Raw genomic sequence first — 17842 nt, 5'->3', positions numbered from 1 at the left:
CAGAACTGCAAAAAAACCCAAACCACAACCTCAAACATGCACTTGAGAAGATGATAAAAGTATTACTAACATACAATTAAAAACTGGACTTTAAAGTTATCTTGTTAATAGGGCAGGGGGGAGAAGTAATTTGACAAAACAACAACAACAACAAAAAACATAACGACACCCTAAGGACAGATGTGGGATCCTCTGAATGGATCCTCTGATTCAGAACTGATTGCTTGGGCAGAGGGTGGGTTCCAGCATGGTAGCAGGTGTCAAGAAAGAAGACCGGCCAGGTTTATTTGCCTTCATAAACAAACTAGAGATATGCCGGGCTTGGCTTACAAAGGAGGCCATCACAGTATTTGACTAGGTTAATGAAGATCACTCATGGTCAAGAGAGCCAAGGAACTCTTCTGGGTTTTCTGCCACTCAGAATCTCAAGGCTTGGAGCACTGAGCTGGGGAGACCGCCTCTTCAAAAAATGGGCAGCGTGGTAGAGGAGAGTTAGCAGGATGGGGAGTGTTGGTTGATGACAGGGACCATGCCACCCCAAGAGTCTGAAGCCAACACAAGAGCTCTCTGAAGACGCCAGCCCATTCTGTGGCATGGCAAGGAAGGGACTTTGCAAGACAACAAGGAAGGGCCCGGAGGAAGATTTCAAGGCACGGTGCAGAAAGAGTCTTCTTACAAGGTCTTTTTTGTCCACGCGTGCTTAGAGTGAACAGCAGTGCGCTCAGAGCAACACAAGGCCCAGCGCTACACTAGGAGCGCCGCGGTCTGCAGTCACTGTTCCCCGGCATCGTTAGTGTATGGTGACTGTGGAAGTGATTCCTGCGTTTGGTGGGACCCTGGACCACGATCTCCACAACCTCTTTTTGACTTTGTCTTAGAAACTTTCATGTGGGTGCTACAGAAAGATTTTATGCAAGCGTTGTCTAAATGTGCCCTGCCTTAATCCATGGCGGTGGGGGATGAGGAGCCTGTTTGAAATGCAATCCAGAATGATCCAGAAGATGAAACCATCAAAAGTTTGGGACTTATGAATTAGCATTGCACGGAGAACTGAGTTGGTGTCACCCCTACACCTGGAACAGTTCTTGCTGATGGATTATAGAGAAACAAGTGCGCTGACATAGTCAATGCCATAGACTAGCCTTAAGTAGTATTGCTTACAACCTTAGGCAGGCATAGCGGCACATGACTTCAATCCCAGCAGCGAGGCAGACGAGGGCTGATCTCCGTGAGTTCCAGGCCACCCTGGTCTACATAGCAAGTTCCAGGCCAGACACGGATACCCAGTGAGACCCTCCCTGTCCATACAAGCAAGGTTGTGGTGTTACAGTAAGGCCATCAACTGCATCAGGAGTGTGGAGGCCAGACACAAGGACTGACTCCAGGCCACCACTCAGATCTCATCCGGGAGATAAAGGGATCTTCGAAGGCCGGGAGCAGGACAGTGGTCAGTGTCACACCTGCCACTTTCCCTTTTTTAACAAGTAACGGCTGTCTGTCACACAGGGCATCACTTCTGCTCAGACTCTCACTCTTGCTTACAGAACGCCAGTCAGAAAGTTCCCTTGGTCACATGCTGGCAATCAGCACACTGTGCAAAAGTCAGCCCGCACCGGAGCAACACTGCCTCTAATCGAAATCTGCCCTCTTGGATGCTCTAAAGCTTTTCTTTCCCTGCAAGCAACAAAGTGCCCCCCCCCCCCCCCCAAAAGAACTTCCTCAGCACCCACAGTTAAGCAGAGAGTGGTTCCAACCAGATGAACATCAAGAACTCTCCCTGGTCTCCACATTTCATGCGAAGCTTCCTTTTCAGGGTGTTCTAGCGACTTCCTTTGTTTGTAGTTTATCAGCAAAGAAAAAAAAAACCCCTGGAGTTTATTTTGACGGCAGTGCACCTGACCATCCCAGGATTCGAAAGCCTGCTTTGCTTACTGTCACGCTATCCTGGCAGAGGATGTAAACAGGCCTCCCCTCCCGACAGCTTCCTGCTGTACCCACAATTCCAGACGAGAATTTTCACAAATGCAAACTATTATTATACAGGATTGGACTTCACTAGAATGTGAAGGCAGCTTCCTTTCTGGCCCTTTCTTCCCACCAAATGGGCAGAATTCTAGCTCCTTGGTCTGGACTTTTATTCTCTTTTATCAGGCTCAGGGAAGGGCCGTGAGATTGTTCCAGGCAAGGAACACAGTCTGGCGAGCTTAAGTCAGCACTTCCTCGGCGTTCGAGTGTGAGACCCTAGGGCTTTTGGCTGTCTTATTTAGTCATAATGAAATCATAGCACGATGGTAGATGTTGCTAATTTTGCTTCATACATTACAGATTAAACACCTTGATCCAGGCCACGCCAGGCTATCAAAACCAGACTTCCAAATGCCCAACTGATGCCTTTTTTCTTTTTTCTTTTCTTTTCTTTCTTTCTTTCTTTTTTTTTTCCTTTAAAACACACAGGCCTTAGAAAAAGGAAAGAGTTTTTGTAGTGTAGATTTTTCCATGTGTTAACAAAAGGACACGATTGATATTTTGAGTGTCCTTTGAGGAGTGTGGATTCTGAAATCTCACAAGAAAGGCAGCCACTTTTCTTCTCCACCTGGCCTTCCTTCTGGGGACAAGCACACAGATGTGTCATCTGTGAAAATGAATGCCATACCTGCCTTCGCTTTGCCTTCTAGTTGTACATACGGTACAAATGGGACCTAGAAATCAGCGAGGGGCCACCTGCAAGGTCATCATCACTTGTCATGCATCTGGAACTAGGAAAGACTCAGCGGTGTATAGTGATAACATATTTTAAGGCTCTAAAGGTTCATGTGTTGGGAGCTTGGTCTTGAGGGTGGCAATGTGGGAAAGTGAGCCTCCAAGGAGTCCTGAGGTCACTGGGAATGTAGCCTTGGAATGGATCATAGGCTTTTTGTCTCCTCTGACTTCCTGTTTTAAGATTAATTCTTTTCCTCACACCCACATGCACTTCAGCCATCCTTTCCTGGACCCCCGCCAAAGCCAGCTCTGTGCTGTTTGAACTTTCAGCCTCCAAAGCTGTGAGCTGAATAAACTCCAGTGTGCTTCCTTAGGTATTTTGTTATGACCACAACCAGAAAAAAACAAAATAATAATAATAAAGAATTAAGGTAGCCAGCATGCAAAAAAGATGTTCGATTCTACAAATGTTTTATTAAATGTTTGACCATTACTGGTGGATGTCAATATCAAAAGGACCTGGGGGAGAGTACGCGACTCAGCTACAACGCGTACTCAGCTACAGGTCTGCAGCTCACAGACAGCACTGCTGTCCCAATGTATAAAGAGATACAACAGGACCTTCTGTCCAGATGATGTAGGATTCTCTCACAAGAACTCAAAGCAAGGCTTGCACACATGGGAGGTGAAGGAGAGCTTGGCACACAGACTGAAAATCTGACCACTCAAGAACAAGGCTGGTTATGACTTCAATTGTCGCTAAGGTAGAGATGCTTAGGGTGAGGCATTCCCTCTGCAAAAGTCCTAAGCTGCTCCCAGAGCCTATAAACAGGGAACAAACAGCCACATCGCCGTGCTCACTAGTCCTCTCGGCCCATTTTCTGTAGCTGTGTGACTTTCAAATTTTTATTTTTAGCACAGGAACATTTCCTCTTGACGATGACGATATCTTCTACAAATGTTCACCAGGTAAAGCAAATCAAAACAGCTGCTCACAGAGAAATCGGAGACAGGAGGAGGCTCTTCTCAGAACTGTAGGGCTCAACAGGAGGATGTACAATCCCCCTCATGGCCTACCCCAGCTGTGCCCAGGAATCTGGTCCTCTGACATCTTTCTCTCCCATCATCTTGGACTCTCCAAGAGGGTTCCTTCCTCTTGCTCCGACATGACAAGCATCCCCCATCACTCCCCCACTGTGACTGCAGGAGGCTCTGTGCATCTCCCAGGACACGGCACGCTTTCTGCGGGGGTCTTCCTGACAGCACCTACCCATCTCCCTAAGCATTTGGGGTCAACTGATGCACAGAAGGCTCCCCTCAGTATCTGGCACTGGTTCTGCAGAGCACTTACCAAGCCTTTAGCAGAGTTTTCTTTGGGGCAGAATGCCATAGCGATATGCACGCTATTGACTCTAAACCCCTTGCTTCATGAACTGGCTCTCAGGGTCTTAAGAGCTAAGGAGTTGGAAGGCTGAGACTTAACCCACTGGGGAGGACTGACAGTGGGATCTGGCCCTCATCTTCTCTCCTGGTACCTCACAAGTAGGGGGCTTCCAGGAGTGTGCTTTCACCTCCTTTCTTGTCTATCTCAAGCGCCCCCCCCCATACACAGGGCTCCTGCTCCTCTCCTCAGGTAACTAGGGGGGCCTAGGAGAGAGAGAGAGAGAGACGTAGTTGTGCTTTCCACGTAAGTCTCCGGGCTGCGGTGCTCAGAATCTGTCTCTGGGATTCTGAATCTTATCTAAAGCACTTTATACCTCTGGATTTAAGAAACCGAACAAGCGCTGCTTCTCTGCACTATAGAGCTGACTTATCATTCCCAAAGGCTCATGGGAAGAGCTTGGATCAGTCACCTTTCCTAGGATGGCAGAGATATTGTGTAGCAATGCAGTTTAATAAAATTGTGATGCAACTCACACAGGGAAGTTCACATTTCTAGTAGCTAGGCTAAAACAATGCGAAGTTAGTTTTAGTAATCTATTTAATTAATGAATTATATACAAACTATTTCTATCTCAATATGTAAATCAAAATTTTACTGAGGGGCTTGGGAGATGGATCACCCAGCAAAGTGCATGAGAGACTGAAATCAATCTCCAGTACTCATGTTTATAAAAAAAAAAAAAAAGCCAGGCACAGAAATGCACATAGAACTGTAATCCGAGCTGGGGAGGCGGAGACAGAAGGATCAGCCACCCAATACAGCTCAGCCTAGCCACCTCATCTCAAAAAATAAGGTGGGGAGTAATTAAGGAGAATGTCCATGGTCACCTTCCAAAGCCCACATTCACACAGGTATGCGTGCACCCGCTTATATTAATGAGATATTTTAAAAACTACCTCATTGTTCCAGAAAGTCTTCTTTTACATTCCCAGCACATCAAACTTTGAACTGTGTTTCAAGTACACACTTCCTTTAGTGAGGCCAGTGCGGATGGAGGCCAGTGCGGATGGAGGCCAGTGCGGATGGAGGCCGACAGCAGAGCCCAGGACCAGTAGAGTTGACAGATGCACACCCGAAAGGAAGACCTGACTCGTGGAGGAGCACCTGGGCCCTGCTGGGGAATTTAGGCTTTATGTGTGGCCATAGTCAGTCAAGGTGCTGGCTTTTAAGTGAAGAGTCATGACTGGATCGGCCCTTTAGAAAAGCAGTACTCCTGGATGGCGAGGCCTGGCGGCACTTAGAGGAAGGATAGCAGGCTACCAAGAAGAGACTTGATACCCTATGAGCATATACAGGGGAGGAGGTCCCCCTCAGGAACAGTCATAGGGGAGGGGAGTAAGGGGAAAATGGGAGGGAGGGAGGAATGGGAGAATACAAGGGATGGGATAACAATTGAGATGTAATATGAATAAATTAATAAAATATATTTTTAAAAAAAGCAGTACCTTTTTGTCAAATGCTTTTTCAGCATTTTGGGAGATGATCGTGATGGTTTTTTTTGTTTGTTTGTTTGTTTGTTTGTTTTGCTTTCAGTTTGTTTATGTGGTGGATTACATTGATGGATTTCCGTATATTAAACCATCCCTGCATGCCTGGAATGAAGCCTACCTGGTCACGGTGAATGATATCTTTGATATGTTCTTGTATTCGTTTTGCAAGTATTTTATTGAGTATTTTTGCGTCAACGTTCATAAGAGAAATTGGTCTGAAATTCTCTTTTTTTGTTGGGTCTTTGTGGGGTTTAGGTATCAACATGACTGTGGCCTCATAGAATGAACTTGGTAATGTTCCATCCATTTCTATCTTTTGGAGTAGCTTGAAGAGTATCTATCGGTATTAGCTCTTCTACAAGAAGAATATTATGACGGGCGGATTTGAGCCCAGGGGTTTTGCTCAAACTATGGCACCAGCCAAGGACAATACATGCAGTAAACTTCAAACCCTGAACCAGATCTAACCAATGGACAGGACAGTCTCCACAGTTGAGTGGAGAGTGGAGAGTGGGGACTGATTTTCATATGAACTTGGGTGCATTATATTTGACCACGTCCCCTGGATGGAGAGACCTGGTGGCACTCAGAGGAAGGATAGCAGGTTACCAAGAAGAGACTTGATACCCTATGAGCATATACAGGGGGATGAGGTGCCCCCCAGTCACAGTCATAGGGGAGGGGAGCAGGGGGTAAGCAGGAGGGAGGGAGGAATGGGAGGATACAAGAGATGGGATAACAATTGAGATGTAATATGAATTAATTAATAAAAATGGTATTTAATTTAAAAAAAAGAAAAGCAGTACCGTGAGGAACGATCTGAAAGCAAGCCAGACAGAAGGACTGAGGACCTGACTCAACACAGCAATGGGAGTAACTGTGAAGAGAGGACAGGGCAGATCCTGGGGAGTTTGGAAAGATGGTCACCTCGCTTCTCCCGGGGGGCTCAGTGGTCAAAAAAAACCTAGGAGATGAAGAAGAGAGGCTTCCAGGGCGACTCATAGTTTTAAAGTTGCTGGCGTGGTTTCACTAAGTAGGATAGAGAGTGGGCACCGGGCCTACGCTGGCTTGCAACTGGCTTTGTCTGTGGACTCACTTAGTTGATAGTAGCTGAGACACGAGTAGAAAAGGTTCTCAATTGGACACACAGACTAGAGAACCAGTGGCACGCAGGTGGCCACATGAGCTGCCACAGGATAAAAAGAAGAAGCAAAGCCTGAATGCCAAGGATGCTGAGGCTCGGGGGGGGGGGGCCTCAGTATAATCAACAGTTTTCTTCTTCCTTTTTTCTGCATTTCATACAAAAATCAGGTTGAAGACAGAAAGAATTCACCGGTTTGTTGTTGTTGTTGTTGCTTCCGGAACACTGAAGCTGTGGGTTCAATACCCTGCCAGCTTTATACCTGCACCTGTGGAATTCACCTGCCCACCAGGCAGAACCACCTATTGCTCATCTGTTTTGCGGGTTTGCGGTAGCTAGCAGTCTTTCAGTGGTCAGTGCCTGTGTAGAAGTGACAGATGAATGTTGTCAGTGCCACTGTAAGCCACTCCCAGGGCGCTGGAAGGAAAAAGAGGAGCTTGGGCCTGGGGGGTGGAGGGTGGGGTCAGACAGACACACCAAGCAGAGCAGCCAACCCTTAGCAATTTCTCAGCCAGTCAGGTTCCCTAAATTCCCTGAGCTCCAGAGTTCCCGCCTCCAAGGGCATATAACCTCTACTCGCAAGTTCACTGTCAAGTGGAAATAAGAGGATCTGTAAGTGATAACTGTGGTAACTGTGCTCAGTTGATTCTGACTCTCTGAGAACTAGGTGGCACTAAGGGTGAGTTAGCACTTCGCTCAGGAGAATGAAACAATCGACCTTTTAAATGGCAATGTAGGGGCTGGAGAGATAGCTCAGAGGTTAAGAATACGGACTGCTCTTCCTGAGGTCCTGAGTTCAATTCCCAGCAGCCACCTGGTGGCTCACAACCAGCTATAATGTGATCTGATGCCCTCTTCTGGCCTGCAGGTGTACATGCAGACAGACCATTGTATACATAATAATAAATAAATCTTTAAAAAAAAATGGCGATGTATATTTTTGTATCCTTTCTTCATCACGGTGCTCCTCTGATCCCTGCACGCAAATGTCCTGGGTTCAATGCGCGCTTTATAAATTACTACCAACTTTTCTAGACTTCTGTTCTGCTTTTCAGTAAAATGGGGCTCACATGGCATCTCCCAGCACTATCTGAGGACAAAGGGACACATGAGCATAACTAAGTAGAGGACCTCACCCTGTGAAGTCGGCTTGCACACACGGTCTGCGGTGGCCATCTGCCACCTCATTAACTGGAACACTCCTATGTACAGTGGTCCCTGCAACCTCAAGTTTGAGGGTGGTACCCAGAGTCCATGAGGGGAGTTGTACAGAGTCAAGAGAGGGAGCTACACTCACAGCATGCGTATGCAGCTCCCGAGCTCCAGCAGACGCCCTGGGTCGTGGCCCACCCGGGTTGCTTAGGACCCACAGTCTGAAGAATCTCATTCCTTACACCACTGGGCAGGGGCCAGCTTTTGTGACATCTGTCCCACAGGAGGCTCTTCTGGGCATTCTGAATGAGTTGGGCACAAACCAGGGACACAGTGGGTTGCACAGCGTACAGGATTTAGTCTGTGCTGCATCTCGTGGTCAGTTCAGCTTGTGGCATCACACCTGACTATAGGAGGCATCTGTATACACTTTAGGTTCCATTACTGAACATTCAGATCAGCCATACCCGGAACCCAAATGGGTTTTAGTCTAGAATCACCAGCAATACAACTGAGAGCTAGGCTTGGGACACATTTTTTAAGATCCCGGAAACCAGGTTTCTGTTACATGCAGACACTTTGCGTTCCCATCATATTCCCAACAGTAACTACTGAAATTGTATCCTTTAAAATTGTATTCCTTTAAAGAATTAGCCCGAAGACCTGTCATTCCACAGTGTTCCCTTCTGAGCACTCTTAGACTGCCATTTATTTATTTATTTATTTATTGCAAACTCTTCATAGGAAAGCTGCTTTCTACAAAATAAATCTTTAAAATAAGTCTAAGGAGTTGGACTCCATTTTAAACACACTCTAATGCAGCAGTTCTCAACCTGTGGGTTTCAACTCCGAAAAGGTCAAACCTGTTCACAGGAGTTGCCGAAGACCATTGGAAAACACGGATGTTCACGTTACGACTCACAACAGCAGCAAAACTACAGCTGTGAGGTAACAACAAAAATACTTGTATGGTTGAGGGGGGCAGTGGTCACCACAACATGAGGAGCTGTATTAGAAGGCTGCAGTGTTAGGAAGGTTGAGACCCACTGCTCTAATGGATGTAGCAAGCTCTCTTCTGCCTCACCTCTCACTCTCAGTTGAGTCGTGCCCACCCCTGCCCCTCCCCCCAGCTTATAGGGTTGCTTTTAACTAAAAAAAAAAAAAAAGCTGGGCAGCCCTGCCATACAGTCTGGAGTTCTAAGGCCAATTATGTAACAGATGACTTTATCCTGATTATTTTACATACAAAATATCAGCATTAAGTCTGATATTTTTCATTTTTGCTCACTCCTGGGACTCATCAGCCCACTCTTCTCGATTCCCAGCCACAGCTGCCAGACTCTATCATCATCTCAACCCTGGAACCTCACAGCTGATGAATGGAGAGACTGGTCTGAACCCCACCAAGAAAGCTGAGGAAAACTTGACAGATACCCTCTTCAAAGGCCTGTCCCTTTCATCCAATGTCAACATTAATTTTTTAAAGATATTTCTTAAGATTTATTTATTTATTATTATGTATACAGTGTTCTGCCTGCATGTACATCTGTATACCAGACAAGGACAGCAGATTTCATTGTAGACGGTTGTGAGCCACCATGTGGTTGCTGGGAATTAAGCTCAGGACCTCTGGAAGAGCAGATAGTGCTCTTAACCTCTGAGCCATCTCTCCAGCCCCAATATTAATTTCTATGGTAACAAACGTTTGTTGAGGTCATGACTAAAAGTCAGACTGTGAGCTGGGCCCTTGACATGCGCCCATGAGCAAGGCAGGTATGCTACTAAAACCCCCAAGATTTAAGGACAACACCCCCCCAATAGCTTATTACTTCCGTGGGTGTATCTGTCAAACATCTGCTATGTCCAGTGGCTTGTAGCTGTTTCAGTTAGAAGGTATACTTGTTGGTCTGATGTATTTTGATGCTAATTAATAAAAGGCCATCACACCTGGGCAGGTCAAGTGAGATAGGCGTGGCTAAGGTTCCTGGGCGTTGGAGAGACAGAGAGAATCTTGGGAGAAGAGAGACCAGAGGAAAAGAAGAAGGCCGCCATGGGGTAGATGGAAGAGAAACATCTGACCGGCATGGATGGAGATTTAGCTGGGATAAAGAACACTAGCAAGTATTTGGGATTATGGATGGGAGGTAGCTTGATAGAAATTATTAGAAGCAGATGGCGTGGGATACCTGCCCCACTATGGGAAGTAGTTTAGGGGATTCATATCTGCCCTGCCCCAGGTTAACTAAGGCTATTTTAAAATATAACAGGTGTCTGTGTCTTGATTGATTGCTAGCGTGTTAGAAAATACCACTATAATAATAATTATAGGCCTAATAATAAACATTATTAGGTCATACTGGTAAATTAACAACAACATGTACTGGTGGCCTCAAGAAGCTTGCGATCTACCTGGGAAGGCAAGAAGAGCAAGGGTGTACGCTGAGGAGGGATGCAGACAGCCGGGCGGGAAAAACCAGCGAAGGGCAGCGTGGCCACGCCTTGACTTGGAAGACTGGTTACGTCAGAGGAAAGCAGACAAAGCATTCTTAAAACAACGACAACCAAACCAAACCAAACCGAAAGCATGGCATAAGAAAATGGAAGAAATAAAAGTGAGCAGGGCAGAAGGAGCCAAATGAAGGGACAGAGGGTTGTGTTTGAAAGAAGGAGGAAATAAAACCGTTGAGTTAAATAAAATACATGAAAAGCAGACTCCCAACCAAGGGCAGGCAGACTGGAAAGTATCTGAACTGTAGGTGTTCTTTGGTTTACTCTGGGCACAGGTTTCCCCCCAGTAAACCCAGAGTGAGTTAGAAATAAGTCTCCTAAGCTGCTGAACACCAGAGCTCAGCCTAGTTTACCTCAAACACATGCAGGACACTTACATTAGCTCACTGCTGGACCAAACCATTTGACACAGAGACTATCTGATAATCAAGTGTTCAATTTACACAGTGCACTGGGTAGTTACATCTAAGGCCACTGGCACCATAGGAGGAGGTACCTGGCCTCTCAACAAGAGGATGTTGTCACCTACTGTGTTCATACAGAAGAGCTGTGAAAGCAAGTTACAAGGGGTGGGGGGTGGGGGTGATGGGAATCGCAAACAAAGAAATCTCCATCGTTTAAGTAAGTTACAGTTTTGTATTGGTCCCCAGCCACAGCTATCCTGTACCACATGGGAGCTACTGGCCACAGGTTAGACACATGTGGAGCATCCATTGTTTCCCCTCGTGACGTCATGGCTCACGGCTACTACACAGCGTCACACTATCATTACTCTGGGGAAAGGGTGAAAATTCAATGTATGATTTCTGCTGAGTACACATCCCATCTTCACCACAGAAAGCTGAAAAAAAAAATCCAGATCTTCCTCATTTGGGACCCATCTTGCATTGAGAATAGCTGTAGCTTCCAATCAATTAAGCCTGAGCTCACGGTGACGACGGGCTCCCTGCAGGATATGCTTGGAGAAGTACTCTCTCGGGAGATGCACGTTTGTAGGAGGTTGGTGTGGTGGGGAAGCATGGCATGGGGGGCTCAGTGGCAAAGAGATGATCAGGAAGGGCTATAAAACTCACCAGCAGACAGTGACGGCCGAGGAGAGCTCAGGCTCTAAGGTGGAATGAAGAAAGGAAAGGGCTGGCTGCTGGGAGAAACTGTCACAGAGAAAGTTAAAGGGATCTGATACAGCCTCCAAGTTGAGAAACATCTAGAAGGGGTTCCTAGATCAGGTGACCCAGAGAAACCACAAAGTAGGAAGAAAGGAAAGGAACTTTCGCCATGGAAGGGGCAGGTTTGTATCTGTGTGGCCTTTGGTCTGAGACTGGGACAACTACCATGAAAAGTCTGTTAAGCAAGCAGGTGAGCAGGAAGGGAGAGCTCCCAGGTGAGCAGGAAGGGAGAGCTCCCAGGTGAGCAGGAAGGGAGAGCTCCCAGGTGAGCAGGAAGGGAGAGCTCCCAGTACTACAGCCAAAGATCTGCTACAATGAAAGGGTGGATGATATTTAAGAAGTTTTTTTTATTAGAAAACGAGAGTAGAAGACATCAGATAAGCATACGCGAATGCTACATAGTGCAGACAACACGCCTTCCCTGATTATTTTTCTCTGCTACGGTACTTGGGGCGGGGGGAAAGGGGGGCGTCCTAACCATCACTACAGCACATTAAGCAGATAAACCACAGTAGAAATTCAACATATGGCCTATTTATATAACAGGCTTCACAAGTCTAAATTAGCGGCTTCAAAAGAGGAAAGGGAATAAAAGGTTGGTTTGTTTTTCTTCCAGTGTTTACCGTGGTTTTTTTTGTTTTTTTTTTTGTTTTTTTGTTTTGTTTTTAACTGTATAATGAAAATCCTGTCTTAATTGTGTGATTCCTCTTGAAGGTGGAACCGTGGTAGAATGAACAGGTTAGGTGAATTACATTCAACCATTCAGAGATCAATACACACACCATTTATGTCTGTCCACGTGGCATACACCCTTACATCCTGTGTCCTGCTTATAGACGCTACTGTTCTGTTAGCACCACCACAGATTAGCTTATCACTCTCTTGTCATATGCCGAGACTGGTGGTCGCTGCCTCAGTCTTACCATAAGCAACCTCTACTTTTTTCTGTTTTATCAAAACTGGAACTGATCCTGACTTAGTTTGTAAGGTGTTAATTGCAGTTGTTTTAGTTAAGATCCTCAAGGGAAGACCAACTTTGCCTCAAAAACAAAAAACAAACAAACAAAAAAACCCACAGTAAACGAACACCCACTGTGGTTGTAGACTAAGAAACTGATTTTTTTTTTTTAAGGACTAAAAATGAGTCATTTGTAAGGCTAACTGCCAGTCCACGCAGAGGTGACCTACCTGGCAGGGCTTCCCAGACTGCCACACTGTGGCTGAAGTATTTGTTTCTCTGATCACCGCTGGTGTGGTGAAGCAGACACCTCTTTCCACAGTAGCCACTTGAATTAGTGTGGGCAGAAAACTAACGATTGAAGACTTCTGTGGGGTGCTCCCCAAAATACAAGGAACACAAAAGAGGGTCTGGCCATTTTGTCTGTCTAAATGAGCACATTAACTAAATTGATTCCTAGGAAATCATTTAATATTTCAGAGGTTAAAGGACAAAAAATTGCCATTTAATACACTCCTTACCCAGATTTTCGGTGTTTCCCCTTAATCTCTTACATATTCTCTGAATTCAAGTAATTGTATTTTTATGCAAATTATCTTTTGGAGCTTGTCTTGTCTGTGTATTCATTCTCTCTCTCTCTCTCTCTGTCTCTCTCTCTGTGTATGTGTGTTCATTCTCTCTCTCTCTCTCTGTCTCTCTCTCTGTGTATGTGTGTTCATTCTCTCTCTCTCTCTCTCTCTCTCTCTCTCTCTCTCTCTCTCTCTCTCTCTCTGTGTGTGTGTGTGTGTGTGTGTGTGTGTTTAAAGCCATACGGAATCTGACATGTTTCCTGTTCTGTTGCTCCACAGAAAAAGGTTTTAACCCAGCTTGAGTTTATTTCAAAACTCTAATTAGAAACTAAAGTAGTATTTGCCTTGTCCAAATAGAAAATCCATTCCCAAAGTTGATTTTTTTTTTTCCTGGTTAAAAACCCAACAAACACCAGATAGAGATTTTTTTCCCTTAAGCATTACAGATATTTGATAAGACTGCCCCCCATCTCTACACAGCGAACTGTTTTCTGGTTAAGTAACCAGAAAGGCCCATAAAATATTTTATCCAGAAGGCAACTTTTAAAAGAGTTCTTTGAAAATAAGTGGGTTTTTTTCTCCTTGAATAGTCTTTTCTGTTTCTGGCTTCCTGTCCTTCCTTTCCTCTGCCATATTGCACATCTGCTTACTCTCTGGAAAGCAGTCTGAGTAGCAATGAATCGCTCCTCGGAAACAAAACAGATTGGTGGTATAAAGACCAAACGACCTTACTCTTTCTCTGCACAGATTCTAACATTTCCGTGCCTCCCCCTCCCCTTAAAACCTGCGGGCCTGAGGCAGATACTTCAGTATTTTAAATAAGCAAATGAAATATTACATATGTTTTGTGAAAGGAAGGAGCCGCACTGTGGTGGAAGTTAAGGATTTTCACTAATCTCACGCTACAGAGACATTGCACTCGAAGCAAAATGCTGTACAGAAAAAAAAAAAAAAAACTTTAATGAAGAGTGTCGTGTCCCCACAACCTCGGCACCTGCTTAAAAACCAGGATTGCTGAGTACCGAAATCTCACCAAGTTCATAAATGCCAACCCCACTGCGCACTGGAAGCCTCCACTCGCAAGGATGCAAAGGAAATGATGGGAGGTTTCCGTCGCATCCCTACCCAGGTGAAGGCTGGATCCTTCACCCAGGGTGCCTGCAGTGAACGCGGACCTCCCAGCAGAGAGCAAGAAGCTCTGCTATCTTCCCAGACACGAGAAAGTCAAGTTGTTTCCGGGTCTCGGAAACGACCCCCGGTCTGTGCTACTGTCCGCCCAGCGCCTGCGGGCTCGCGGGGCTCATCCGCCCAGACGCGGCGTTGACACCGCTCAGCCCCGCGGCCCCAGCCCCGGCTCCCGCCTGCCCTGCGCGCCCTCGCCGCGCGCGCGCGAACGCTAGGACTCGATCCCGCCGGCGCCAAGGGCTGCGGGGTCCCCGGACCTATGGCCCGGGCTCCGACCCTGCAGCTCGGCAGCGCGGAGCTGGAGCGCAGGGGGGCGCCCGCACGGAGCAGGGCCGGCCGGGTCCGCGTTCAGCTCCGTGGCTATCTCGCCCCTCATCCTACCCCGCCACCCGCCAAGGGAAGGCAAGGAGGACAGCGACCTCCGCGTCCGGTCCGCCGAACGCCGGCCACACCCAGCTCCCCGGGAGGCGGCCTCGGGGCGCCTTGGCTGCAGAGCGCGCGGCCGGTTGACCACCTCCAATCCCCCGGCCACGCAGGCCCCGCCGCGTCCCGCGTCCCGGGGGCCCTGGCTTACCTCGGAGCGAGCGTGGCCGCTCTGTCCCGGGCCGGGAAGCGGCGCTGGCGGCCCCTGCGGCGCGGAGGGCGAGCGGAGGGAAAAACCGCGGCTGGGCCGCTCGGCCGGAGGGCTGGATTCCTTCACTGCCTCAACTCCTAGCCGCCAGCCCCACGTAGGGACACTCCCGCCCGCCCGCGCAGCCGCCCCCGCCCCGCGGCCGCCCGCCCCTCCGTGTCACTCACCAGGAGCACACACCCCGCCAGCGCCCCTCGCTCCGGCTTGCACACACGGCGCGGATCACGCCTCCCTGGGTTTTGTATCCGCTCACATGCACGTTCTGACACAGATCCCGTCCCTCCACATGCCCTCCCTAGCTCCTTTCCCACCCTACTTTCTAGAAGAATCCCCCATACAGCTTCCGCACTTTGTTGGCTTGCCCCGCACCAACCTCCTCCCCTTCCCCTCCAAACCTCCACCTCCCCCAAACTGCCCACTGTTATCCAAACACGGGTCACTACCCGTGCGCCGAGCAAGAGAATTGTTCTTTCCCTACCCAGGAAAACGAACTTTGCTGCCCGGGCACGGTCTGCAATGGAGAGATGCTTCTCCCAGTAGAAGGTAGTTATGCTTTCTGAGGGTGAGCCAAGCTCAAATGTAAACAAAGATAGCTTATTCAGAAATGCCGCGGAAAATCAGGCCCAGGGATGAGCGCTGGGGCTCAGCCCCACCTTTGAAACCAGACTAAGCCAAAGTGTTCTGGCCCCCTCGCCTTCGCTGCATGTCTCACGCGGGCTTCTAACCGTGCGTGATCACCCACCGAGCTGCCCTGAGACTCCCGTGGCAGGGGCCGGTGGTGTTTGTGCCTGGCTGGAGTGCAGTGGTCAGGAGAGTAAAGGCGATCATTACTCAGGATGGACGCACTTTAGATCGCACACCTCTTCCAGAGGCAGCAGAGGGAAATGCAGGCTGCTTTCAGGTTTATTTTTGAAGGGTAACTTCCCAGTCGCCTTTTCTCTGGGCAGTAACTGTTTCTCAGCAGCTTCCTGGGTCTTTGGGAGCAGTTTCACAAACACCAGACCAGTCAGTTAAGCCTCTCAAAGCTCAGAACAGCAGAATTGTGTTTCCTTTAAGGAAGTCGTTATGTGAGACAAATTACACTTTCAGGTAACACTGGGATCTCCAATACATCACACTCCAGTTGACAAAGCCCACTCTGGTTAAAGGAAGACCTGAAAGAAAATAACTCATTTTGTTACCCGAGGGGGAGTTTTCCTCTTACCTCATAGGATGGATTGGTGAGAGAGTGCTTTAGTCTCTGAACCAGTCCTTCAGATAATCTCTTCACGTGGCTAAGGCTTTTGTCCTGCCCTTTTGCAAATAAAGGAGACAAAAATGTTAAATGGCTTGCCTGATTTTCAGCCAGTGAGTAGAAGAATTTGAACCCAGCCCGGCCCCACCTTGCTGCAGTGGGAAAAGCTGGTTGTGGACAAGTCGAGGGCAAATGCCATCACCTTACTGCTTATAGAATTTAGAAGAAGTAATTAGTAACTTGGAACCATTCAACTTGTACTGTGGCGCACTTTTCGGATCTTCTTGCAAAGTAACTTATTTAAGTTTGGAGCAAGGGTTTCCCTCCCATGACTACTAGACTTCCAAAACGAGTAATAATTTGTTGCTTCCCTAAGGATGGGGTTTTGGAAAGAACACGGAACTGGGGTTTCATTTCCTTTCTTCTACCACTTCATAACCTTCCTGGGACTCTAAATCCACCTTGCTTACTGAAGTCTGACCGAAAAAATGCTTTCAAGACCAAAGGGATGAAAGAGTTTTCAGAAGCCAGACTTAGCCTTTTCATATTGGAGGGTGGCTTTCCAGTAAGTCATACCTACAATAATAACTGTTTTGTGGGCCAAGAGCACAGAAGTCAAAGCGTGGAACTGATGAAGGAATAAAAAAAAAAAAAAAAAAAAAAAAAAAAAAAAAAAAAAGCCACAGCCACAGTTACAGAAGGACAAAGTCCGACTACAGCTGATCTCCAGAGGGGTGGAGGCCCAGCCCACGAAAGGGCAAGGCTATGATAACCCCGAGGAAACAATGGTATCTTTCAGGAGTTCCACATGGCCCACCAAAAGAAACCAGACTTCTGAAAGTTTTATAGATAGTTAGAAATCAAACTGAGGCCTCTTGTTGCTGAAATTAATTTACCCTGGAAAGAGTAAAATGTTCAGTTTCTGGAATCAAGGGTTAAAAGCGCTTACTGAAATGCGACCAACAGCATCTTACGTATTAAATAACTAACAAGGCTCTATTTTGATGAGTCAAGCATAAATGACTCTTATACAGTAGATCCCTCTCTGCTGTTCCTTGGAGATGTGAGAACCCAAAGAAATAAAAATGTGGGAAAAAAAGGGGCAGATCTGTGTTTTTAAGTAGATGCCAGAAACTTGTTTGAAACTGTGAAGTTTGAAATTATAGCCAGGAGGTTATGTCAATATGACTGTCTTGTTTAGAATTATTTTGTAAGATTCCAATCCGTGAATCTCATTTTACTGTTTTGTTTTGTTTTTTTAACTAAGATTAAAAACTAAAGATCCTTTCTGAAGCGAACAAGTACCACACCAGCAAATGTTTTCCCATGGGCAAAACATGTTGGTTTATATTTCCTAGTGTCCCCATGCAGCAAATCTGTAGCTACAGCTGCCTTCCATATTGTGTCTGGATAGCGGATTCAACACCTCCAGGCTGTTCCCTGACCCAGGGCCAGGCCTGCCGGCAGTCTGCAGTGTGCAGGGACCCCACTCACCTACAGTTCTGTAGATCCAGCAGCCTGTGGCTCCATACAAGTCCCTGCGTGCATATTGTGTCCTCTGCTCTCTGCCCAGTGTGGTTCACTGTAAGCAAGCAGGTCAGTGAAGCCACCACCACAATATCGATCGCAGCAAAATGTCACATTCGCTTCTTTTCAATCCTTGT

General features: G+C 47.1%; 1 protein-coding gene across 1 annotated transcript in view; it reads right to left on the bottom strand.

Moving 5' to 3' along the window:
• The window catches only part of Spats2l (spermatogenesis associated serine rich 2 like), a 176814-nt gene extending 161607 nt beyond the window's left edge, over nucleotides 1–15207 (bottom strand). Inside the window, exon 1 of the mRNA XM_051153842.1 lies at nucleotides 15112–15207. The gene's annotated coding sequence lies outside the window, so the exon portion shown is untranslated. The remainder of the gene's footprint in view (nucleotides 1–15111) is intronic.
• Between the last annotated feature and the right edge of the window lie 2635 nt (nucleotides 15208–17842).

This window comes from Acomys russatus, chromosome 12 (assembly GCF_903995435.1).
Source record: "Acomys russatus chromosome 12, mAcoRus1.1, whole genome shotgun sequence".
NCBI lineage: Eukaryota > Metazoa > Chordata > Mammalia > Rodentia > Muridae > Acomys > Acomys russatus.
This window is presented reverse-complemented; position numbering and strand designations above follow the sequence as displayed.